This window comes from Macaca thibetana, chromosome 5, assembly GCF_024542745.1.
Source record: "Macaca thibetana thibetana isolate TM-01 chromosome 5, ASM2454274v1, whole genome shotgun sequence".
NCBI classification, from domain to species: domain Eukaryota; kingdom Metazoa; phylum Chordata; class Mammalia; order Primates; family Cercopithecidae; genus Macaca; species Macaca thibetana.
Window position 1 is genome coordinate 12403079 of NC_065582.1, and position 27713 is coordinate 12430791.

At 34.5% G+C, this 27713-nt stretch overlaps 2 long non-coding RNA genes and 1 other non-coding gene across 3 annotated transcripts in view; 1 reads left to right on the forward strand and 2 right to left on the reverse strand.

Moving 5' to 3' along the window:
- The window catches only part of LOC126954329 (uncharacterized), a 167516-nt gene that overhangs the window by 26934 nt on the left and 112869 nt on the right, over positions 1–27713 (reverse strand). The window contains exon 3 of the long non-coding RNA XR_007725588.1: positions 2149–2223. This is a non-coding gene — a long non-coding RNA (uncharacterized LOC126954329). The remainder of the gene's footprint in view (positions 1–2148; positions 2224–27713) is intronic.
- Positions 1425–13297, forward strand: LOC126954330 (uncharacterized). Its single transcript, XR_007725590.1, has 5 exons — positions 1425–1503; positions 6644–6718; positions 8503–8607; positions 11085–11154; positions 13131–13297. It is a non-coding gene; the product is annotated as an uncharacterized LOC126954330 (long non-coding RNA).
- LOC126955842 (U7 small nuclear RNA) lies at positions 14458–14520 on the reverse strand. The gene has a single exon (XR_007726129.1). It is a non-coding gene; the product is annotated as a U7 small nuclear RNA (small nuclear RNA).

Below are 27713 nucleotides of genomic sequence, written 5' to 3' on the forward strand. Positions count from 1 at the left end.
CATATTATTTGATCTTCAGTTTTGTCATCTGCCTGCACTTGGTACAAATTCTGTGTCACTCTAGAGGTAATTTTGCAAGGCAAGCCAGTCAGTATTGTGACAGCGGATGATGGAAAAAGGAATGCTGCCTTCTTTTGTCCCTACAAAGCATAAGAGGGAAGGGGAGAGGGGGGCACTTGCAAGGAATCTGTTGCTTTTTCATCTTTCTGTTATCATAGTCTGTGTCAGCTCCTCAATGTATGGGGACCATTTAGTCTTTGCATCTGCAAAAAACAGGCCATTTTTTTTCTTTTTGCTAACCTAATTTTTAAAAATCATTTAATTGGGCCCAGAGGCTGTGCAATGGAAGGATATGGAGTTTGGGAAAAATAAAACCAATGAGTGAACCAGGACATTTTGTGTTCTTTAAGCTTTTAGGAGGACAAGTGCTGAGGACACTGTAACATTATTATTATGACTGATTAGCCGCCAACAGCATGATTTCAGAAAGAAAAGGAAGAAAAAAAGCCAGTTATCATTACACACAAGCAGCTTACTGTCAGTCCTTGAAAATAAAAATTTGAGATAGAAGACAATGAATGCTATATTCAGGCATCATTAGTCTATTCTCTTTATGTAGATTTTGTATTACTCTGTTTATTATAAATATGTTTCACATGTCACTTTTCTTCTGAGTATTTCCACTTTATTTTTTCTCTACCCCCAGATTTCTCAGCACCAAACTCTTAGCTGCTATCTTTTCTGGCAAATACAAATCCCAGAAGGTGTCTCCTGCCACAATATCACAACTAATTTTCTCCTTTCAATTAAAGGTCATAGTTTGTTTGAAAGAGCAAAAAGAACTGCAAGAAGCATATTGACATTGTGTAAATGAGAGCTGAACATCAAGGAGTGTACAGTTAATGAACAAAAGATCATTGCTTAGTGTCTAACTGCAGCATTAAGGCTCCGTATTGAATTCACTGAAAAGGTGATGTGACAGAGGACAAACGGGACTAGGTGAGGGGTTTCACCTTGTTCTGTGGGGGCTCCAACCTCCTCTATCACTTCCTATGTATTGTTTTATTCTCACAACTTAAATGTCTATTTGAGGGGGAAAAATGCATTCTTCTGTCTTGTGCAGAGATATATAATATAGTGCTTAGAACATGTGTACTGGTTTATATTATTAAATACAATAACTTGCATTTTTATCCAGTGGGCTAAGAAAAACATATTTAAGGAGAAAAGGCCATTCTGAAGCACATTTTTAAGTGTTAGGGCTATTGATTCGAAGACTACATGTTGTAAGTGTGTAAATATTAAATGTGAATATAACTATATTTTATGATTTAATTGCTAATAAGAAAGCAGAATGATAAACATCTAAGAGGAAATGTGTAAAAACTGAATTGCAGGAATGTATTTTTATCTTAGGTCAAAGAAAAATTACTGAAGATACTTGTTAAAGATGATAAGGAAGACTGAATTCAAAATGAGCCACCACAATGGGGGGTGGAGCAGGTGAGAGACCCTGGACTTAATTCCGGATACAATAAGAGAAAAGGATTAATAGCAAAGGAGCAGGGTCAGGGGTTGGTGGATGGACAATTACTAGGAGGTATGGTAATTATTTGTTCAGCTGACCTAAGGAGTTTTGCTGAAGACAGGCCAGGTGATAAAATTCAGAGAGTAGTCAGACCAAGAATTGGGGGTGGAGGGGGGCTTTCGTAAATTGACTCAGCACGATTCTTGCTAAAGCTGGACAATGCAGAGATGAACACAGAAGCCCAAAAGTCAGGGCCTAACTGAGAAGAGTTCAGAGCATCCTGAAAAGAGTTTGGTGAAGGAGAGAATCATTGTCACATAACAGTGTTTTTAGTTAGATACATACTTTGCAGTTAGTTATGGTATGTTGATAGAGTTACACGTGAGTGTGAGTGTGTGTACGTGTGCATGTGTAGGTATGTGTGTTTTCCATAAAGAGGACATAAAATGTATTTTATACTGTAAATTTCAGTATGTATCTTTTCATTGGAATGTCAATTCAGTGTTTGCTAATAGCTCACAGATTTATGTTTGTGAAAAAGTAAATACTGGTTGTTAGAAAAGGAAGTTGTTATATTGTTTTCTGAGATGAAACAGTTATAAGGTACATAGAAATCCTACCTTTAATGCAAACTTTATGTTTTAATTCTTCATAAAATTTGACTGTCAGCTGCCAGGTATACATCATTACCAGCACTGTAGTAATCGATTTTAAAATATTTTAGTGTTAGGAGAGATTAATCATTTGTTTAGGTTTTATAATTTAAAGACCCTAGGTGTATGTTTTAATAACCACTCATGTAAAATTTAAAAAATACAATTTCTACTGATCCAGTACTAAAGATGCTAATAGATGAATAATGTGTATTAAAGTGCACATTTTAGAGAAAGTGAACATTTCAAAAAGGTTAAAAGAACAATTTTGTTATATCATCTTTCAATGTTCATTTAATTTCTATGGATCATTCTCCTTACCTATAAAAATTAAGGTTTCAATTAATATGCCTTTATCTTTATGGTGCTATTGCTAAAAGTCAATTGCTCACATAAATATTCTTTGTCTAACAATTAGAGACAATCTGTTTAGTAACTGACAAGTTCAATCTTTTGATTAACAAATTAACTTTTTTGAAAATACAGATATAGAGGTAATATACAAATATGTAACATAAGCTTTATCCTAAAAACACTTTAGCATTTACCTCAAGTGGCAAATCTAACACACATGAAAGGATTCCAGACAACATAAAATTAGAACAAATGTGTATTAGATGAGATACAAAAGCTGAGAAAGCTCACAGGCGAAAGAGATCAAGGAGTTTTTGTGGATAAAGCTCTCCCATCTGACAATTCAGGATATTTAATGCTTTCTGTTAACCATCTCATTGTAAATGTATACCTAAATTCTTACTGTAAAGATGTAACTACACTTAGAAATGAAAGTAAGGGAAGTTCATCTGTTTTTCATTTTAAGAAGTGTTCATTGACAAAAATTAAACAATTTCCTTTGAAAAATGTGATTTCACTTACATTTTTTAATGTGCAATTTACAAAAACAGAGTATTAGTAATAAATGAAACATTCACAAGTTTTGGTGTCACAAAGATCAAAGAGAATAAGGCAAATCTTATTTGTTAGATTTTCACACTCAGATTTAGAAAGTAAATTATTCTAGAGGAAGGGGTTATCCCTGAAAGGACAAAAAAGATTTCCAAGTCTGAGTGATGCACACTGGTTGAGAAGTGGTAAAAGCTTCTTGTTTGTTTGTTTGTTTGTTTTGGGACGGAGTCTCGCTCCGTCACTCAGGCTGGAGAGCAGTGGCATAGTTATTGCAGCCTCCACCATCTGGGTTCAAGAGATTCTCCCACCTCAGCCTCCCGAGCAGTAGAGATGGGGTTTCACCATGTTAGCCAGCCTGGTCTCAAACTCCTGGCATCAAGGGATCCTCCTGCCTTGGCCTCCCAAAGTTTGGGATTACAGGTGTGAGCCACCACGTCTGGCCAATAAAAGGTTCTTCAGACAGAGTTCACATTTTTAATATGGGCCAGCAGTTCTATAATATGGCCCTTAAAATTTCAAGGCAAGAAAATTTAGATAATAATTCGTTATGTGATCACTTCGAGCAAAAACTCAAAATACAATGTTTAACTTACACAATAATAATAGTGGAACTCTAAGCATCTGAGAGCCTAGCAGGATGAGAGTAGATGGAAAATATATCAGAGAGGACTTTCTACCAATCTTCAAAATTAATCCAGATGAGATCTTACTGTGGAGAAGATAACTTGGGGCAAACAAGGAAAATTATACGAAAAAGATATAATGGATCTGTATTAGTGGGGATTAGACAGATGAAATGTGTAACAGGTGGAAAGAAAACAAGAGGACTTTTCATGGATGATCACCAAGTGACTTTCCAGTCCTATATATAGGACACAATTAATCAATAAATATTCCCTAGCAAATTCTACATTCTAACATGAAGATACGTAATATCCTAGAGGAACAGAGTGCATGGAATATAAATATGAAACAGGTCTGAAAACAAAGTGGAAAAATGCTAGTTATATACCACATGAGAGGAAAGTTCAATTTTAAAATAGCCATTTAATAAAATATGAATACTACTTAACACAGATATATCTTAAAGAAAAAAAATTTTAAGAGTTAGATGCATTCATAAAATCAACAGGATACTATAAAATGTTCACATTTTTTCAATGCCTTTTTAAAAGGAACATAAGAGACCAATCACGCCTGTAATCCCAGCACTCTGGGAGGTCAAGGCAGGCAGAGGAGGTCAGGAGTTCAAGACCAGCCTAGCCAACATGGTGAAATGCCGTCTGTACTGCAAATACAAAAATTAGCCAGGTGTGGTGGCACATGTCGTAGTCCCAGCTACTTGGGAGGCTGAGGCAGTAGGATCACCTGAACCTGGGAGGTAGAGGTTTCAATGAGTCGAGACCACGCCACTGCACTCCAGACTGGGTGACAGAGTGAGACTCTGTCTCGAAAAACGAAAAGCAAAACAAAACAACAAAAACAGAAGGAACATAAGAAAACATAGATTGTACAAAATTGTACATCAAATTATACTTTCTTTGTCATTTCCCAACATCATCTCAGTAATAATAGTTGGATAACTTTAGCAGTTATGGGTAAATAAGAATTAGATTAAAATTGGAAAAGATAAATCCAGTGGACTATTTATGACCCTTCATAAACCATAAGGCACTAACAAATTTAGATAAATGAGGGAGGAAAATGATCATACAAGTTCAATAAATTATTTAACTGATAGCATAATTGAAATGAATATTTTGCTGTGAGAATAAATGTTTATTACACAAGAAAAGCATGTTAGAGAAAAAGACGAAACTGAGTAAACCTCCAAAACAAATAAAACATACTTCTGTATTAATAAAATTGGGTTTTTGATTTGCTTTTGCAGACTTAATAAACATGACAGAGGAAATGACTAGATTTCAGGAATTAATTATGTTTGGCCACTGAATGCAATGGAACCAACACTGGAAGTGAATAGTTAATATCACTGTTCTTACTAATTCATTCACAAGAAAGGACAGAAAAGCAAAATATCAAAGGAGCACTGGGAATGACTCTACTAATAGTGCAGACCCTTTGGGCAAAAAGAGACTCAGAAGTGTACTTTACTCAAAAAGACCATTAGACTGTAACTTTATTAACTTACAATACAGGACATGGCAATGGGCACCAGGAGGAATTCTCTGAACCCAGAGCAACAAGAGTACATTCTCCGAGCAGAAGACAGGTGGTTTGCGATCCATTACCCAACTGCTTTATCTCCAAAGGGAAAAAAATAGTAACCTCTACGGTTTTCTGTGTTCACATTAAAATAAAGCATACACAGACCTCAAATTTACTACACTTTCCAAAGAACCACGGATATGTATTTCTTTCACATTTAAATTTTAACCAGATGTAAATAATGCAAAACACATTTTAAAAAATTTTTAATAATTTTTTAATATAAAACAAGTCATATTGTGGAATTTATATTCTAGTATGAATACACACTAGTGAAAATTTTTTAAAAGATATCAATTTGAGTACATTTTCTATAAATTTAATGTATCATGATATACTATAAATGATATACTATAGTGAGTGCTGTAGTAAAAGTCATTTGTAATGGCTCTAGAGAAAAGAACTAGAAATTATATTGCAAATTTAATTTAACTTGCTTTATTTGAAGAAATATTATTTAAGCCAGAAGAAAATTCACTGGAAACATTAAAAAAAATCATAGGTTACGTTCTTCACAAAATAGTAATACATTTTCTTTACGAAAGAAAATGTTTGAACCTATTAGACAATAGAACAAAGCTTGATCTCAAAGTAAATCAGAGAATAGTAGTAAATATGCCTAATATATGGGTCTGCTAACAAGATAATGTATGGTCATTACAATGTATACTTTGCTAAAAGAAGTAATTTGTTCCAATTATTCAAAAAAGTTAAAATTTTTACTATCCGAACAGGATAACATTACTGTTAGTGATTACTACATCTTGAAATTTTCTGGAATAGACATATAAAGTGGGTCTGAGTACATGAATTGGTAGGGATAAAGGGGTGCTAGTGCCAAAATAGGTTTATTATGCTGTTACTTATACCCTAAGGTATTGCGAATAATTGTAGATTTTTTAAAAAATAATAGAAAATTACTCTTTAATATTTTTTCAAACAATTCACTTCGCTTTGTAAGGCAAGGAATATCTTCAGGGAAATTTTCAAGTAAGATTAAGCATGGAGACAGACTGCCTCAAAACATTTGCATGTACTTGCAAAAGAGGCATCAATGCAGAGCCTTTGTTAACATTTTCGTTTTAATTACTAGCTAAATTGCACTTATTTGTAATCATGAAAATCAGCACCCTGAAAGTTATTTTTAAAGATTGTACTCTACAGAGAAATCATTGTTGTTGTTGCATAACTAAAACCTTCATCTCATATGCAACACCTAGCATTTGGGAATTGGGTTTTGTGACTTTTCTCCTCATTTGGTACACACAGAAATTTACACAATTCAAAAATTAAATAATCTACTTTATCTGTATTTCAATTTTAACAGTTACATACCAGACACAAGGAGTCGAGTCAATTACCTGGCTGAAACTAAATATGTTCTCATTTAATATCACACAGGGTAAGTTATGAAAATTTAGTACTCTCTTTTAATTGTTTATTTGGACGCTTACTGTCACATGGATAAGATTATATGTGAATTTGTTGGGATTTTACTGGGCTTAATACCTGGGTGATGTAATAATATGTACAACAAAGCCCCAAGACACGTGTTTACCTGTGTAACAAACCTTCACATGTACTCCCAAACCTAAAATTTAAACAATTTAAAAACTACCTGAATATCTTACATTATGAGTAAAGCAACCAAAAAGATTGTCTTATTGATATTTGAGTTTTCTTGGAATTAAAATGTAAATGGCATCCCAGGCAATTTTTGAGAGGCGGAATTTTATTTTTCATCCACATCTTAATTTTTTGAACCTCACCAATTGGTATCTTACTGTAACATTTGTTAAGAGGCTGGGATTATGTAAAAATGTTATGTGTATTTGTGTTTTCTGCAGCAGTTAAAAATATGCACATATTTTACACACATAAGCCTGATTTGTTTTGAGGTTTTGGCTCTAAAATGCAGAGATGACTGCTACTCTAAGACGTTGAATATATTTTATCTAAAATACAGCACTAAACTTTCAAGTAAACAATAAAATATACCTTACAATTTGAGAGACAACATTTTATTTTCCTTACACAGAATGCTATAAGCAATGATTTTTGCCAAATGTTATTTGAACATAGCAACATTTACCAAAAAAATAAAACTACTTAGTATTAAGAAATTTGTTTCACTCTTTTTAAATTATATCAATGAAATTCAATCATCTCTACTTGAGGGGGAAAAAATCTACAAATTCAAATGTATACACATTCAGAACATGCATTTTGTTATAGTAAATGGACTTTTTAATGATCCATTCAGTGAGGAAAATTTGTTTCCCAGCAGGAATTCCATAGATTTCAAAACTCTCTGAATGCACAATAATAAAATTACTCAAGCTCAGGTATTGCCTTTTTTATTATTTTTAGCATCGGCCATTCTTCCATGAAAGCACATTCATTTGTTCTGTCACCTAATTATCATCATGGCAAGTTATGACAAACCAAATAGATTGGGTAGGGAGTCAAAGATAACATGTTTGTTCGCAGAAATAATCGCATCTGTTTGCCTTCTTCTCCAGACACCTCTCAGCCATTTTACTATCTCACTCTCTGAAACTCAGATGAAAGCCCAGTTGCATTGATCTGAATCATTCTGAATACAATCTGCATTTTATGGAAAACTCAGGAATGTGAATATCGAGTATGCCAATAGAACTGACTCTCCAAATTGGGGGATTTTTGAAACTTTATTTTTTATATATATAGTGAAAACACCCCTAAATGTTTATTTTAAATTCCCTTTGTATTTTGCTTCAGTTATGTTTAAATTAGAAAAATGCAATGCAATAGAGCAGATTCGCCTGCTTTAGCAAACGTGACCAGGATTGTGTTTCACTTCATTTTAAGTTATTACCATGACAACTGTCTTTCTCACACAAATTAATGAATAACGTTATCAAATAAATTTATGAAACATCACTGTGATTTGAGTTGGGAAGTTTAGTACCAGTGCACTTTATAATTTATAACAGTCTAAAAAGTGGGTGCAATTTGTTAAAGACTACCATTAACATCCCAGCTTTGAAAGCTTAAATTTAGTTATTCAGATTAATCAGAAACTCTCATTTATCAATGGAAAATATTCCTGAAATGTAAAACAACAGTACTTTAATATATTGTTTTTATAATTATGTAAATCATCTTTGAATGGCAAAAGTTGATGTGTATATTTTTTATATATAGGACTCTCAGACTACTTAGACTCTGGAAATTTCCAGAGCAAAATCAAATCAGGAGTTTAATGGAACCTGCCTCAAGACAGCACTTCACTCTGCATTACACACTGCTGTAAGTCATTTAAACATGGTTCAGTCTACAAACGTTTATTGACTGCCATTTGGGTGCCTGTCATTGTGCTAAAATGCGAAGAACATGGAAAAGATATTCCATACCTCAAAGAGCTACAGAGCTACAACCAGTGGCGAACCCAGCCAAGCAAATCAGTCCCATTTTATTACCGTTGTAAGGAAATATGCTGGATGCAGTGGGAGTAACGAGGAAGAACACACAGCCCAACCTGAAGCAGGGCAGGGAGGGCTTGTCATAGAGGCTGGCACCTCCGCTGTTCTTGGTGGCTAAGATGAAGTAAGGTAGTCTGAGAAGACGAAAAGTTCTGTTGTTGTTGTTCATTTGTTCTGAGGTAACAGCAACCGCATGAACAGAAAGATGACAGGCCTGCAACACAGTCCATACGGTTGGCTCAGAATTTGGTGATTTCCATTCATCAAGGCAACAGATGCTTATTTTAATAATTTAGTAGTTTCTATAAGTTGTCTATGTTCTTCATTTCTATATGTGTAAATTTATAAAGCAAAAAAAACTACCAACATCAATTGATGTTAATATTTCTGTTCATCGTTTTTTCAAGGTAGCTACATAAATTTTACTAAATTGGAGTCATTGGATGTATGTAGTTTGATACCCGGTTTTCAACTTAATATTGCAAACATTTTCACATGCCATTAAATATTTTAAGTTATCTTTAAAAATTCTTTATTAGCAACTGCAAAATATGCCATCATCAAAATGTACCAAAGTGTATTTAATTGTGGCCTTCATTTTGGCATTTAGTGATTTATACATTTTTTTAAGAACTATGAAAAATCAATATACATACATGTATAATATCTCTGATTATCTTTTAACGTAGATTTTGAGAACTAGGATTATGGGGGAAAGAATACATTTTTAGAGATTTTCGTATGCATTCTCCAACTGCTTTCCAGGAAGAATACATTCTTACCAGTAGTATATGAGCGGTTTCATTGTCTAAGTATCTCTTATCATACCTATATGTTTATTAGCTGGATAACTAACTATTTTATCTTGGTCTAACTTTGCATTTTGAATATCAAAGTAAACATGAAGGCTTTTGTTCACATTATATGTAGTAATAATTCTTATTAAGCCACTATGACAGCATGAGCTCATGGGTAACCTGAAAACTTAGAAAGAAAAAATCTGATACTTAAAACTGTGTTTTTCAAAAGAGGGAGGGTAGCTTTTGTCAGTAACTGAGATTTTTTGAATCACTCCTTATCAAATGACTGGCCATGTGCTATATTAATAAAGAAATACATAGCAGAAGTAAAACTGAAGTTACGGAATATCAAATTCACCTTTACTGCTTGACTTTCTCATTCACACTTTTTTCATTATACTACAAATTGAGATTATGTAATATTGAACTTCCTTTAGAATTCAGAGTATTTCTGTACATCTTCTCATGCTTCAGCATAACCTAAAATGGGACAAGTTCTCTTAGCAGATATTTTTTCAAGTCCAAAAGAAGAACTTTGAATAAAGTCTCAAACTCCAGGGTTAATCTCCTTGACCAACCAGTAACCAACAGTATTTCCAACTAAGGTTACAACCATGCAGTAGATTCAGAAATGGCATCAACAATGTTTAATGTCAAAATGTAGTCAAAGCCAACATTTGCTATAACTGAGAAAACCATGATATAGGTGCCTTTGTTTGCTGTAGATATGAACAACATTAATTTACTTTGAAGAGATTCTTAGGGAGGTTGCAGAACTCTGGAGTTCTAGAGAATACAAATACCTGATTTAATGTTTGAAGATTCTATAAAACATACATGTATATAAAATTGATTCTATAAAACAAATATACACACACACACACACACGTGAAGATTCTATAAAACAAATATACATATATGTGAAGATTCCACAAAACATGTATACCACCACTTGAATCTTACACTCCTGAGGATAATTAAATTTAGCTTCTGCAAGAGACAGACTTCACAGTTTCCATGGCTTAAAACAACATAGATGTATTTCTTGTCCATCTGAAATCTGATACAAATCCTGTTTCATGTTGCTACTCTGCCATCAGGAACGCATGCGTCCCAAGTCACAGGAGAAGAGAGTGATGGCGGAGACGCACCTGCTGGCTTCACTTCTGCTGGAAGTGATGTCATTTCTGCTCATAGTTCATTAATCAGAACAAGATGGAAGGCCAGAGAATGCAAAGAAATAGAGGGAAACCTAGGTTTCTGCCATGTATCTCAACTAAAGGCTATGCAATTTAAAAATTTGTAATATGTAGAAGAATTAAGAGAGGTTAGATCTCTGCCACAAAATGGTTACTAGATGAGTCCTCAATCTTATATTCGAGATTCTGTGAAACATAAAAAGTTTAAGACATAATTCCTACCCATGAAAATCCTAAAATGTATAATAGAGTTAAGGAGTCAATGCAAAATGTATCAAGATTTAAGAACTATTTTTTCTTTGCAGCACAGAAACAGAAACATTTACTATTAAAGAAGGAGATATATGAACAATTACAGTGGGCTTCATAAAAAAGGTGTGTGAGTTAGTCTCTCAAGACAGGATGGTGAGATTGACATAGGAGTGGGGAAAATAAAGTACATTAGAGGCAAGATGACGGGCTCCAGGGAAAGCAAAGGCAAGAAGGGCTATGACAGCTTCAGAGAACCTTAAGGAAACAGGCCTAATTAGATAGAGAGAACATTTTGGGAAATCATGGGAAACAAAATTAAATACATGGAGCAGAGAATCTTGTAAACCACACAGAAGAACTTAGAATTGGTACAGTACAAAACTGGGAAACATTTGAAGTTCTTGAGCAAAAGCCTGAGATTTCCTGTTTAAGAATTATACTGCACTTCTCTCCACGAGGACATGAAGTGGCATACACGGTACAATATGACGCAAAATTAGGCATCAGGGAATAAAACCAAGCATTGTCTGCTTGACGAATTTAATGGACTTAATGAATTTAATGAAACAGAAGGAAGAGATGGTGGGCTACACACTACTTGAAACAGCTGGATGCTGATTACTTGGCTGTGCCGAATTTCACTCTTCATTTTCTTACTTAAAACAAAAAGGAAAATAGATTAGGTTAAATAATTTTCACTGGTTGGACCAAAAATAAAAAATAAAAATCCACAAGACCCTCACTCACATAGGTCACGGTAGGAGCAGTGTTTGAGGAAGATTTGTCTGGCATCAGTCTGAAAGGTGAGTTGGAGCAACTGGGCAGGAGAGGTGGAGGGAGCAAAGACATAGTGAGGGCCCCTGCACCACAGTGGCCAACATAAACCCAAAACACTAAACTAGTAGGGTGGTGGTGGTGGTGAACCCACTGTGGTAGGAACTGTCTTTTGTGAGTGTCTCACTGAAGTCCCTAAATATTCTCCGAGAAATAAGTGTTACTAAAGGAAGTCGAAGGTGTTCTAGAGTCTTCACAAAGAAAGACATCACTGCAACCAAAACCTGAAGCCATTTACTAAGCATGCCAAATGTAGAGTCCCTTTACATTCTGTCAGTGAGCATAACATGAATGTTGCTAAAACTTCACAAGTGCTAACAATGATTATTTAGACAAAATAAGAAGATCATGTACATGAATAACTTACCATGACTAATGGTTGCTTGGGGAACACCCAAACTTCATTCAGAAAATCTCACAATCTTAAAGCCCTAAAGAAATGTTTAGAGATCATTCATAGAGCCTTCTACTCACACAATGTCGCATCTAAATCATTATAATGATTTCTATTTTAGAGTCTTTTGGAACAGAAGATGACATACTCTCTAATCGATAGGTGATATAGACACTGTAAAACATATCTATTTGCAGATTGCTATTTTTATAGAGAAAGATAAGTAAAAGTATACTCCCAATATGACAGAACAAAGAAACCAATACAAAAAGTTTAAAAATACAATAACTTTATTAAAATTTGAGAACAATTAAGTGAAGCAAATGAAAGTAAAATAATCCATTTTTAACACTCCCTTCAAGCTTACTATGCCCCTTTTTCAAATGCCTACAACATTGTTATGTGTGTTCTTGTGTGGCCACCAAAAAAGTTGTTTTACAAAAGCATGCTATCAACAAATACACATGATTTTATTAATTGGGAATAATAACAATTGGCTTTACTTCATTTAATGCCATCTCCCAGGTAATATATGGAAAGTCAAATTTCAAAATCTCGTCAACTAAGAAAATACGAACAACTAATTATAATGAAATATCATGACAGCAAATTATTACTCTCTGAGCTATTTTCAGTACTTTTCATTATATATATTAATCGATGTTGTTCATTCACAGTTATTTATTGATTTTTTTTCATCATAATATAGATTATACCATTTTCTTGCTTGGATTAATATGTAACAGTCCTTAAACACTGGATGCTAAACTATGTATCTCAGAACATATTAAATATATTATTATGTATTTAATAATTGTTTGGGACTACTTTGAAAGAGATGGTACTAACCAGGTCATTCTAACATCTACAGGATGTGCTACATCAATGCAGAATGGTTTTATAGCCTTGCCAGGTCATGAAATACCACTCTACAATGAAAATAAAGTAAGTCCAATGAAATATGAAAGTTATGACTGAAAGTCATGTTTTCCTTCAATCAAATAATAAGCTCTCACATTCTTTTGAGACTCTTCAAACAACGGACAGACGGTGATTCTGTCAGATTAAGTTCAAAATAGCACATTGCAAAAAGTAAGAGCTTTTTTCTCTCTCTCTCTGCTTTTTCTTTGTTTGCTTGTTTAGTGTGTTCATCCGTTTTGTTCATTTCTTTAAGATTTTTTAAATTGTTTTTAAAAATGTTTTAAAAACAGTGAAAGATGTACTCGCAAAGACTACATAGATAAATGTATATATGGACAGTTTTTAAAGCATTTTTAACAGAGGCAGTGTAGTCAGTTCAGCAACATGTCACCTGACATCCTTAAGTACACGTTGTCAAACTGACCCATACGGTTCCAGATAACACATCACTGACAATCAACTTCATAAGCATTTAGACATTTTTGAACCATCCATTATTCTTTTGATAATTTTTGATGACTTTTTTGTAAGCATCACTATCTATAATTTTCTAAATGTATACTCCCATTTTCCCTACCTAAAGATTTTGAACGTAAAAGGTCTACTAAAATATTTTAAATATGCAGATAGTTCATTCAAAAAGAAACATAAGAAGAAAAGCTCAAAACAAATGATAAGACTTTCAGTTCTTTCTTTATTTTATTTTTGAGACAGAGTCTTGCTGTTGTTGGCCTGAGCTGTAGTGCAACGGCATGATCTCAGCTCACTGCAACTTCTGCCTCCCAGATTCCAGCATTCTCCTGCCTCAGCCTCCCAAGTAGCTGGGATTACAGGTGCCCACCATCACGCGCAGCTAATTTTTGTATTTTTAGTAGGGATGGGGTTTTACCATGTTGGCCAGGCTGGTCTTGAACTCCTGACATCAGGTGAGCCACCCGCCTCGCCCTCCCAGAGTGCTGGGATTACAGGTGTGAGCCACTGATCCTGGCCTCAGTTCCTAATTTATGAACTGATGAAGTTTGAAATGCTATAACTTCATATCATTTTAATTTTTAGCAACCCATCTAAACTGAAAAGACTATACTGATATTTCCATGATTTACTAACAGCCAAAAATCATATCACTTTTGATCCTGAAAAAAATTCAAGAGGCCTTGGGATATTAACACAGAAAAAAGATTGTAACTAACTTGTTACAATTGTCAAAATTTCTTATACTCCTTTAGTATCTCAGTGCTCCAAGAATGCCATAATAAATCGTTTTTTAATGTATTTTTATGAGTTTTTCTAGTGAAGACCGGAAAACCTGCTACACAAATTATAAAAGAGTTATCACACTAATAAATCAGTTTTGTTGGGACTAAAGTTCAGTTCTTGAAAGGTAAGTTAAAGAAGTCCCTTCCAGTGAGAGGCAATTTGCCAATACCCATAAAAACACAAACTCTTTCCTTCAAGGACTTACACACGAATTTAATGATAAAACCTATTGTTTACCTAGGTATTTATTTAACATGCTGTAAGTGAATGTGTATGGACACGTATTGACAACCAGTATATATAACGTTGATTTATATGTAATATTTATATGTGTATACATATGAATATATAATTGGTCATATTTAGATTTTAAATCCTTAATAGGTAGAGACTACATAATACATATTGTAAGTATTTAATATGCGTGTGATAGAGAAACAAGTAAGTCAGAGAGATGGCTGAGACCAGTAACCTCTGATACTCAAATAGATAGAGCATAAATATTTTCACACCTGTGTATTTCCAAAGGAACCTTTATTTCTACTAACTCTCGTTTCACGAATTCTATTTCATCTTTGTAAAATATATAGTCGGCCTAATATAGATGTATATTTTTTAAACTTGTAAGTATTACAACCCCACAGAAATAATTATAACTATCTAATATTTTTTCTAAGAATAGAGCCTACTGTATTTTATATTTTAATAAAACAGATATTTTTCAGCTTTTCTCTCTGCTAGTCCTTATCCCCATAATGCCTAATAAAAACCGGCATTTAGATGCAGATTGTACATTATGCAGAAGATAACAGATGAGCTTATCAGCTGTTTTATAATTACAAGGGTAAATTTATTGATAAAACTGTACAACATGAACTAACCTGACTCTTGTCAGTAACATGACAATATCAGTTTTCTGACTAGCTACCTGTTTGTAGTGCTCCTTAAAGTGCAATGAAATAAATGACTTCCGTAACATTAAAACAATGGGCATTGGTTAAAAGGCTCAGAAACTATTTCTTTTCCACAAACTTAAAAAAGGTTTGTTTTAAATTTAGTGTTTTAACCTCAAATATATTTTTCTTACAACTTCTTTGGTAATATTTGCACCAAAATGTACTTATTGTGCCATCTTCAGGGCGTTTTTAGGAAACAGCTCCGTGAAGTAAATTAAAACTTACTTTCCTTAGTGGGGTTTTTTATTTATTATTTTAAAGCTGTAGAAGGTTTTTTTTATGTACATTAATTTTAAGTTTTAAAATATTAAAAATCTACTATATAAAGCAAAATAATTTAAGCTTTAATGTATGAGAATGTAGACATCAAAATGTATATATGTAAATCTATATACCTATATACATACATTTTTGAAAGTTCTTTACAATTTCCAAAGCACTCACATATTATCTTATTTAGTATTTACAGTATTCCTCTGAGGTGTTACAGCAGAAACTTGTATATCCTTTTAAAAATGAGAAAGCTCCCATTTAAAGACATGAATTAGTTTGTTCAAAGTTTCCAAGACTGAATTATATAGCCAAGATTCAAGACTACATTTTTTACTACAAGTAAAAAGTTATTTCTACTATTATAGTGATATATCTTTAAAATCAATGATGAAAATTATATGTAATTTTAATTACCTTTGTTTAATAATTGTTGAAACATCTACACTGAAAGTTGGAATAATTCCTGGATATGGTGATTATATATCAGAAAATCAGACATTTATATATGTAGCTCAATTATTTTATCATTTCTGAACTTTATTTAACTAAGAAATCTATAGTGAAACAATGACATATCCGACCAGTGGAAAATTATGGTAGAATTACACAAATCAATCCCCAGATGAATACAATACAAATGAATTGTTCATGTGACAGAACTAGACTATATAGTAAATCTGCTGTCCTTAGACCACTAAGAAGTCCTAAAGAAAACCAACACGATTCTTTAGCGTCATTTGGGGTAACTATCTATTCTAATTTGCCTGAGACCATAGAAATTACCAGTAGAGCACCTTTTCACATTCTAATGTGTACCATTTGAACAACAAATTAACAGATCAGTTTTATTTGATCCAATGTACTAATAACAACCTGAACATGGAATGTAAAATAAGTATGACAGCTGTAATGAAAGGATTCACCTCCTTAGAAATCCGTTCATTTTACATGCATCTGGAAAACACATTAGAAGATGTAGGTTCCAATTATAGTTTTGTGTTTTACCAAGCTGGTGAATTTATGGTATCTATCTCTAACAGAAACTCTCCGAGCTTCTGTTTCCTTATACGAGGATGATAATACCTTTTCCTCAAGGTTTTCGTTAAGTACTAAAATAACCTTGTGAAATCGACTAGAACTATGCCTAGCAGCCAGGACATTATAAAAAAAATGTTCTATAGAAGTGCAATAGAAACGGGGAAAATCAAAGTCCTCAGACCTCCTCCTGCTTGCCAAGAGACGTCTCATGTGCTTTCAGGGAGATATCATACCCTACAAAGCTGCTCCTGGTGTTTATTTTAAGTAGGCTAATTTGCCTTTGCATAAAAATGAACGGTAGATGAGGAAAACATGAGATCTGCATATACAGATTATTAATCTGCAAGTCTCTTAAGTTCAGAGATATGTCCTGGACATGAAAAACATCCAACTGGTACTTTTATTGAGGGAATTTTGAGTGACAAGGAAGGAATTACCTTAACATGAAGAGATTTTTATAGCTTGGTCAAATTCATCTATTATTTAAGATTAACAATTCTCAAAAAATACACCAACAGACTATGGCCCTCTCTGGTATGGAAGAATGCCGAAAACTCCACTGGATGTTAATTGACTTTGGGAATTCCTGATTCATGAACTTCTCTAGTGAGAATACCTTTTCCTAGAACTGAAGTTCCTAAATTTGAGGTTACAAGCCCAGTTTGAAAGCTTGATAGCAGCTATGATTCTGTCCCTAAAAATAATCCACAGTCATATGTCATCTAGTGACAGGGATATGATCTGAGAAATGCCTCGTTAGACACTTCATGGTTGTGCAGACATCATACAGGGTACTTACATCAACCTAGGTGGTATAATAGCCACTACACCCCGGGGCTATATGGTATAGCCTATTGTTTCTAGGCTACACGTCCGTACAGCGCATTACTGAATACTGTAGGCAACTGAAACACAATGGCCATATGTGTACTTAAACATAACTAAACATAGAAAAGGTATAGTATAAATACAAGATTCTCATCTTTTGGGACTACCCTCATACATGTGGTTCATCGGTGCTAGAAACACAAGTTATGCAGCAAGTGACTGTATATATAAAGAAATAAAATATATGTATACATACTATATATACACATATAGGTGCACACATGTGCATATGTACATATATAGTCTGTAAGTCCATATATAAAACATACATAAGCACAAATATTTGTACAATTTCAAGAGGTTTATGAAAACTCTAAAGGCCATATCATAAGTTTTTGGTTAAGAATCCCTAACCTAGAATAATGGCACTCTCTTTGTTGATTCTATAATAATGTATATTATAGATATTAAATGGTAAGGTATTACTACTTAATGAAGTAATATTTAACCTTACTGAGTATTCTGATACATCTTACTCTGTTCCATACTGGTCTGTTCCATTTTATTATATTCTATACTATGCTGTTCTGGTTTTTAAAAAACAAATAAAGCTAGTTTAATCAACTACTGTATACTGATTTCAAATTTCACGCTCCAAGATTGGCTATTACTGCTCTAGAGTATGACAGCAGCTGCTTCAGGACTTGTACTAGAGAAGGCAAGATAATGCTAGCTGTTAGTAACCTAAGGGAGACAACCCTTAGTGGGGAAAGTGTAGAGAACAACAGTGCTATAGAAACGGGGGAAATCAAAGCTCTCAGACCTCCTCCTGCTGGCCAAGAGATGTCTGGTGTGCTTTCAGGGAGGTATCATACCCTACAAAGCTGCTCCTGGTATTTATTTTAAGTAGACTAACTTGCCTTTGCATAAAAATGAATGGTAGATGAGGAAAACATGAGATCTGCACAATGCTACAGTTCTTTGAAATAAAAGAATCTGGATACCGCTTTTAAGGAAAAGTGGTTCCTTAGCAAAAAAAGGAAATTAAGTAGAAAAAGAAACTGTAGTTCAACAGCAAATTTATGCATTTACTTACATTGACCCTGTTTCCACAATGATTTGAGAAGACTTCAAAAGGAATTAAGGATTTTTTCAAATTAATTTGGAATTAAGTGCATTAGTAATCAAACACTTAGAATCATGGAAGAGCTGTTTCAGTGGCAACTCTGGTGTGCACAGGGATAATGGACTGCTGGGTCCAAGATCCTTAGACTCAAACAGCAGGTTCTGACTTTGGTAGAGGCAACCCGTAGTCATCACAGCTATTAACCATCTGAATGAAAAAGACAGTTGGGATCATCTTTGCTGTTGTTACTGTGAGCAAAAAGAAGACTAATCACACATAAAGGTTAAGCAAGTAATACTTGTAGTTAGATTCATATTTCAATATAGAAATAGACATGGAGAAAACACTGTTCCTGGTGGTTGGAATGCATCAGGCAACAGGACAGACAAAAATACCTACCTATGGAACTTGCAAGTTAGAATGGGAAACTGACAATAAACAACACACATGACAAATAAGCAATTCATATGATCTATTAAAAGATGATCAGTGCTATAGAAAAAATAGAGCAGGGAAAGGAAGATCAGGAAAGCAGGGATGGAGATAGCACGGGTGGCATTTGAGGAATGATATGGGATTAGAATATAGGTAATTCAGATCTTTTTGATGTACCTATGTCACCAGTGCAGCTGTCCAGGCTTTTTTGTGTGTGTATGAGTGTGTGCAAATGATAGCTTGTGGTGAGTTTTAAATAAATGAGCTTACTTAGTTTAAAAAAATAACCCTGAATGTCTCAATTTCATCCAAACAAAAAAAAAGAAACCCTCCAATAAGCATTATTTTAATGCATCAAATAAAAGATTTCAGTTAAAAAGCAATTTGGGAAAGTTTTCTGAATGTTATTTTGGGAAAGAACATTAATACCATTTTCTGATAATCTATGGCATCAAAACATTATGAAACAGAACCACAGTTTATGAAAGACTGCATAACGCTTATTGTTAAGCTCCACGTGTTCCAGCGACAATATCCAGTCACTAGAAAATGGTTTAAATTCATGTCTATAGATAAAACAAATGAGTTTGTGTCTAATGCTTTGGGTCGGAAAATGCAATGATAAAGTTTCAACTGCCAGCTGTACTAAAATTATAAAATACTTCTGAAAAATAGTAGATCACTTTTTGAACATTAAAAAAATTGGATTAATAACCTATATCATCTGTATATTTTTACTAATGTTTTCATTTGATTTATATAAGCAAACAGGACTATTTGAAGTAGCTAAACACTGTAACCTTAAAAAATTAAAGGACACTGTGTGGCATTGCTTAAATCCATAATTCTCAAAAATGCTCCTGATGGCCTTTATATTAAAAGGGGCAAGTATATCATATATCATAAATACTGCAGTCAAGGGGAAAAGAAAAGATATAGGAAAGAATTTTTCATGTGAAAGTTGAGTTTGAGAGCAGGAGAAAGAAGTAGAGTATGGGGTATGCCTGGGCATCCATATGTGTGTGTACCATCGTACAGATCTATTCATCAAATACGTATCTATTAATCAGTGTGCTCATTTTTAAACCGTTTTCATTTGATCTATTATAGCAGACAGGTTTTCTACCACTTAGAGTTCTGGCAGTTGACATGAATGTATGTCTGCAAAATCTCTACAACTAAACACGATTTTATCTACAATATATCCTTCACTTGGTTCTTGTCCTTGAGAGTTTCTGTTATACTGAAATTCACAGTTGTAGTTTTGAGACCTAAGCTCAGCCCTATTCCCCTTGTTGGTGTTTCTCTCAGAGTTTTACAATTAAAGTATCCGCTGTTTCATTCAGAGGTTTATGTCCTTTTCCCTGTGCTTCTCCTTGAGTATGAGAAGATGATGTTGCAGGTAGCATACACCAAGTAGGAACTGCATGCCCGTGTAAACATCAGCTTCGTGGAAAACCTGTTTTGGTGGCTAGGGCTGAAACAATGACTTTTATTCTCCAAGCCTTGTTTCCTTTTCCTCGATGCAATTACCTGGATTATATTGCCCATGCTCACTTACCATTATATAAGGCCATGTAACTGGGTCCCCAGATAAATGTGAGCAGAAGTAATGGTGGCTACATTCAGATCTTCCAGCTTCACTCCCTAATCCCTCATCTATAGACAACTTCAAACCCTAAGAGCCACTAGCTGAACAGAGGTGCCGAGTTTGCTTAATGCATGAAGCTCTGGAACCTCTGCCTGAACTTCACTGTCACCTGAATCATCAGACTGGCATGTCCGTGATAAATATATTCTTAACTTGGTGAGCCACAGAAATTTTGGGTTGTTTGTTTCAGCATCAAATATAATTTACTGTGACTCATACAGATTCTGAGGATTAACAAAAGGAGATTCTGCTGTACTTTCTTATTTTTCTGAGCCCACTTTCCTCTAGAAAATGTTGAGATCGCTAATATTATTTTATAAACAAGTAACAGAACATGAGGGAAAAGGGTTCAGAGGACAAGGAAGACTCCAGAAAAAGAGACTTACTTCAGATTTTAAAAGATAGATATCATATGTAAATATGTAAATTTAATCCTGAATAAGGCCTTAGAAGACATCTTGTTTTTCCTGGTTTCTTTACAAAAATCAAAATAGATGGGCTTACTAAAATATGTAAAAATAATATACAGCAGCATCTCATCTCATTCCTGGCAAATGTTTGTAACCTTCATTTTGGGGGGATATATTTAGTGGAACTCAAGCCTGCAAAGAATTGGGCAGCAAAAAAAAAGGGGGGGGGTGGAGAAGGAGAGAATTGGGAAGGAGGTGAGAATACTGTGATAATTCTTTGAATTTAAAGGGCATAATCAAAATCCTCATCCATAAGCAGCCTCAGCCATTTGTCCAAGTATTTTATATACATATTATTATTTTCCAAACATGCCACGGTGGGAAGGAATTGGATGAAACGCTGATATAAAAAAATGATTCCTTGGCAGAGCTACAGTTAGTACAACATGATCCCTATCTGATTATGAGAAAGAAAGAAGTGCAATCTATTTCCTTGAAATAGAGTTGAGAAACAAGCAGCTTGTGTCTTCCCAACAGTTAATGAATCTCAGTCTTTGAAGCAATGACTTATCAGCAAAGACACAGTCACATTTATGGTTAACAAAAATGCCTATCCACTCAACGTATGTTTTAATCCAGGGATTGGGAAACTATATCCTTTAGGCCAAATCCAGTACCCAGCCTGCTTGTATAAAGAAAGTTTTATTAGAACACAACCTTGGGAGGCCGAGGCGGGTAGATCACGAGGTCACGAGATCGAGATCATCCTGGCTAACACCGTGAAATCCAGACTCTACTAAAAATATAAAAAATTAGCCGGGCATGGTGGTGGGTGCCTGTAGTCCCAGCTACTTGGGAGGCTGAGGCAGAAGAATGGCATGAACCCGGGAGGCAGAGCTTGCAGTGAGCCGAGATCGCGCCACTGCACTCCAGCCTGGGTGACAGAGCCAGACTCTGTCTCAAAAAAGAAAAAAAAAAAAAAAAGAACACATCCATGTCTATTCATTTAAGCATTGTTGGTGGAAGATTTCTCAGTACTACAAAAAGTTAGGTAGCTGGGACAGAGATCATATGGCCTGTAAAGCCTAAAATATTTACTATCTGGTCCTTTACAGAAGAAATTTGCCAACCCATTTTAATCCATCAGGATCTAAGTCCTCGATTTCATATTTATATATCTAGGTCATTCCAATTTAAACATTTGTATTTTGGTCTTTAGTTTCAACACAAAGACTTAAAGATAGTATTTGCAAAATTTAATTATTTTATGAACAATCATTATGTGTAAGTGAAAAATAAAACAAAAAGAAAACTATTTGAACTTCATTAGCAATAAAGAAATACAATTTATAACAGTGTGATAATAGGATAATTCTTCACCTATTAGCTACGATTTTTTTAGATTTAATTTTTTAAGGAAAATTTCATAGTACAAAGATTAAACATAGGTTCCTTCTGGGGTTTCAATGAGTCCCCCAAAGTTCATGTGTTGTAAACTTAATCCACAATGCAACGGAGTTGAGAGATGGAACCTTTAAGGGATGATTAGGTCCTTAGGGCTCTCCCTTCTTAAAAGGATTAATGTCATCATTGAGAGACTGGTTTCTTTATAAAAGGATGAGTTCAGACCCCTTCTCTCACTCTCTCAAGTGCCTGCGAGTGCGTGCTCTCTCTCTCTCTTCCTCCTTCTTGCGCATGTCATCCCTTCTGCTATGTTAGGACACAGCAAGAAGGCCCCACAAGATGCCTGCCCCTTGATCTGGGGCTTCCCAGCCTCCAGAACTGTAAGCTAAATAAATGTCTGTTCAATAAAAATTACCCAGTCTGTGGTATTCTATTGTAGCAGCACACAATTAAGGTCCATCATGACATGCTCTGATATTTCAAAACAAGTCATTTCTACTATATTAAATACTCAGGAGATTGATGAAGATTAGCAAACTTTGGTTTGAGATTATGAAAAAGTAATACACACATTGAAAATAAAATTTGCTGACCATTAGAAACAAGTGTCAGGTTGAGTCATTGATCTCTAGTGAAATGAACACTACTTTTTATTTAACCTGTTTCAACAGCTTTTATGCAAACTAAAAAACGTGGGGTTTCTTAAGACTAAATAATACACTTCATGAAGACAGTGCTTCAGTTTAATCCCACAAAACAGGTGAGAAAACACACCTGTGTGTTTATTGGTGCTAATCCCTCAGTGAATTTTGTCTTCTGTTCATTTTTGTTTCCTTTGGTTTGGGCTTTTACTTGGTTTAAGCTGTTCTTTTTTTAATTAAGAAATATTTTAATTCTGTAAAGTCATTGAAGGCTGGAGGAACATCTCACCTATCTTTAATTCATAAAGTAAAGTAATACTTTATGCACTTCACTTATGCTTTATGCAGTGCCTGCTACAAAAAAGAAACCCAATACATTTTTGTTGAGTAAACGGTGCAATTAACAAATGCTTCAAATAATAAAAATAATTTATTTTACATCTTAATTCAAGATATTTATGAATTTGATAAAGTCCCATTTTAACCTTATAATTTTTAGTGCTGAATATTTTGGAAATATGATATACTTGTGGAAAAAGTGCTCATAATTTACATATTCAAAATTGTCAAGTTAGTTATGCTTAGGTGAATTTTTTAGTCAACTGATTTATAAATTTTACTGGGTTAATGTACATACTACTAGCACAACTTCTCATTCAAATATTCTTCTCCCTGCTTAGATTTAATATTTTCATGGATCACTTTTGATTATGCAAAAAAAGATCAACTGAATTTGGTAGTTCACTAGACTAAAAAGAAAACAAAGGAACTAGATCACTTAATATTTTCTACTCACATTTAAAAATAGGTATCTAGGCTGGGCACGGTGGCTCAAGCCTATAATCCTAGCACTTTGGGAGGCTGAGACAGGCGGATCACGAGGTCAGGAGATCGAGACCATCCTGGCTAACACGGTGAAACCCCGTCTCTACTAAAAAAATACAAAAAACTAGCCAGGCGAGGTGGCGGGTGCCTGTAGTCCCAGCTACTCGGGAGGCTGAGGCAGGAGAATGGCGTGAACCCGGGAGGCGGAGCTTACAGTGAGCCGAGATCTGGCCACTGCACTCCAGCCTGGGTGACAGAGCAAGACTCCGTCTCAAAAAAAAAATAAAAAAATAAAAAAATAAAAGATAAATTAAAAAAAATAATAAACATAGGTATCTAAATTTTTAAAAGAAAGAAAAATAGGCCAGGCGTGGTGGCTCACGCCTGTAATTCCCAGCACTTTAGGAGGCCGAGGTGGGTGGATCACGTGAGGTCGGGAGTTCAAGACCAGGCTGACCACCATGGAGAAACCCCATCTCTACTAAAAATACAAAAAATTAGCCAGGCATGGTGGTGTATGTCTGTAATCTTGAGTAGCTACTCAAGAGACTGAGGTAGGAGACTTGCTTGAACCCAAGGGGCAGAGGTTGCAGTGAGCTGAGATCGCACCATGGCACTCCAGCCTGGGCAACAAGAGTGAAACTCCGTCTCAAAAAAATTAACTAATTAATTTAATACAGAAAAATAAGGCTTCTGAAAAGCAGCAGAGATTTCTATGAATAAACTTTTTTATTTTCCCATATTATCAAAATCATAATTTATAAAACAGTAGTAGCATCCAAATTACTTTTTTTATAAGTCTTCAGGTTATCAATGTATTTTAATTAGGTATTATGTGTATGAGGGTGAACTGAGAGTAGATAACAGATACAATGGAGGAGGGAGAAGCAAGTGCACCGAGCCACCCATTGGCATTGCACTATATTGAATGGATTATATTTATCCTTTTTCCACCCACTAAACAAGAATATGTTTAACATTTACAAATGGGAAACAAAGACATTTTTACAAGTACATCTTGTACTGGAGTTCAAATATTGAAAGACTTTACTGAATTCTCAGTCACTGCTGAATAATTCAAGCTCTGTTGTATTCAGATACACTTTCTGTCCCCAAAGAGCATGATCTCTCGCTTCTCATTGCCTCACAAGAAAATCCTATCAGTAAATGCTGAAGGGAACCCTTTTTAGTTTTGCTGATGTCACACCTGAGTAATCACAGAGTCACTTTCTTAATTGTGATATTTGATAAATATGCTTCTTTCCTCCAAGAGTCATTAATATAGTAAAAAATGTTTGTACAGAATTGAAATAGATATTAAAAGTTGCTTAAGATCAACTGAAAAATATATTACTTAAAGACATTATAAAAATGCTGATGTAATCCAATTGGAACCTAATTTAATTGAGTTCTTGATTTGAAAAGTAATTTTCTATCACGAGCTGCCATTTTTCAAAAACTAATTTTATGTCTTTAAGGAACTTCTCCTACCATTTTCTTTCCTAAGATGTTGATGGCTGGGAAAAGCAGAAATGAACTGTCACTACTACTGAGAACATATTTGTTCAAACAATGTTTTGTTACATCTGAAAAAAGGCTGTAGCTGAAGAGATTTTTATTAACTTCAAAAAGTGTCACTTTTTCCTAACAAAGACACCAGAACCACCAATTAGTTCTTCCAAATATAGTCAATGTGCTACGAGGGAGTTCTGGAAGTATGTAAGCAATGATGATGGTAACCAGTGGGGAAGTAGTTAGCAAATCTACCTGGGAATACTTATCAGGCAGGTTTCTGACACTGCTGGTTTTGAGTTTGGATAACAAGCCTGACAGGACAGGAGATCATGGTTTATAGACTATTTATTCAGCATGTGATCACTAGCTTTAGCAAAAGAGGGAAAAAAAGCCAAAGAGTTTGAAGTTTAGATAAAGTTTAGAAGAGAAAGTGGGCCAAAGAGCTATTCCTGCTGTCAAAAAAGCCAAGCATGCTGCTAAAACTGTGGCAAAGGCTTAGTATCTGTGGGGCTGGATGGAGGATCTGAAATCCTTTGAACAGCAAATGGCTCTGAGCATTATTCCACATATTTGCTTCCCCAACCAAAAGTTTGGGAAAGATTCATATTAGGCATTTTTCCAACAATGCAATGTTTTTGCAAAGTCAAAGCTATTTGGCAAGCGTGGTTATTTGGGGAAGGAATTTGGAACAACCCTATATGCTGTATACCTTGTAAATGCTGTTATCAACTGCAAAGAAGAAATGTTCATTTTCCTGAGCATAGCTTAAAAAAAATAAAATAAATAAAGGTGTGGAGGAAGGAGCTCATTCTTCCAAAGGCCTTTGTCAGAAAAGAAAACAAACAAACAAACAAACAAAAACTCTCTTGAAACACATCTAGTTCAAAAGAATTAATTCAGGTTATTTCTAAAACACTGATCATGAGTTTATAACAATGTTTACATGAACACACTGTTGATTAAACTTGAGTATTTAAAAAGCATTTTACATTATAGAGTCATCTCAAATATGAAATAATCACTGTTTCAACTGTTCTTGTTATAAACTACAGGACCAAGGTTTAAATAATCCCGGCTCTAGCAAAGTAGAACTAAACATCTCACAGAACAGTCATGCAGACATTTGGAATGCCATGTATTCTTCAGCTTTTGTGTTTTTGAACTTTTCAACCATGGTCCCAGTGCTCTATTTTCATAATACACAGGCATGGAAATATTCACTAAGTCACGGCAGCGGTGTTATTAAATGTTCAAAGCATATATTTCCCCAGACTCCTCTGACGCTGCTGTTCTAAAGGTCATGGTAGTCCCCCAGATGTACAATGCTAGAATGGTCTGCATTCACTTCATACACTAAAATAAAATAAAACTTATAAAAGAATAAAAGACCAAGAGGGTGAAATGTTAAGAAATAAACAAATAAACGTCAAGCCTAACCTGCTGTCTGTTTAAGTGCTTACAGTAATCATTAAACTTTCTTAAAACCGATTAACTAGAAAATGACTACTCCATAGTCACCGGCAAGAATTGCAATGCCATTCTCAAGCACAAAATAAAACACACCAGATACAACTAGCTGGTGATTTATACATCACCCACACTTTAAAAATATCCCTGGATACTTCAGAAACATTAGGATGTATCTTAAATACCATTTATAAAAGATGAGGGATATGTATCAAAGTATAAGAACACAGATATGAAACATATCAAGAGTGCCTATATTCATAGAGATGTTCCTGAATTAAATACTGTAAATGAAATTATCAGTATAAAATTTCCATTATGCTCTAATGTGCTACCATTATTTTTAAACCAACATTTGCTTATTGCTATGAGAAGGTGTATTCACATATACTGTCCTAAGTCAATGTCTTGGTACACAGTGCATCCTTTCATTCTCTGGCTTTACAGAGCACACAATGCATTCTCAGCCTAACTTTTCCTCTTTTGTCTGATTTGCAAGTCCATTAATTTGTTCAGAAAATATTTGAACAGCCAAGCATACTTCAGGAATTTCAGAGATCCTTTTTAAGCCATTTGATTAGAATACCAGAGGAAATAAATTACTTAAAACAAATCTAAATGAAAAGTCATAAGAAGAACTGAAACCAGTTTGGGGCAATTGTGGTTAACTTAAGATTCCTGAGACGTTACGTTAGCAGAAAAATCCT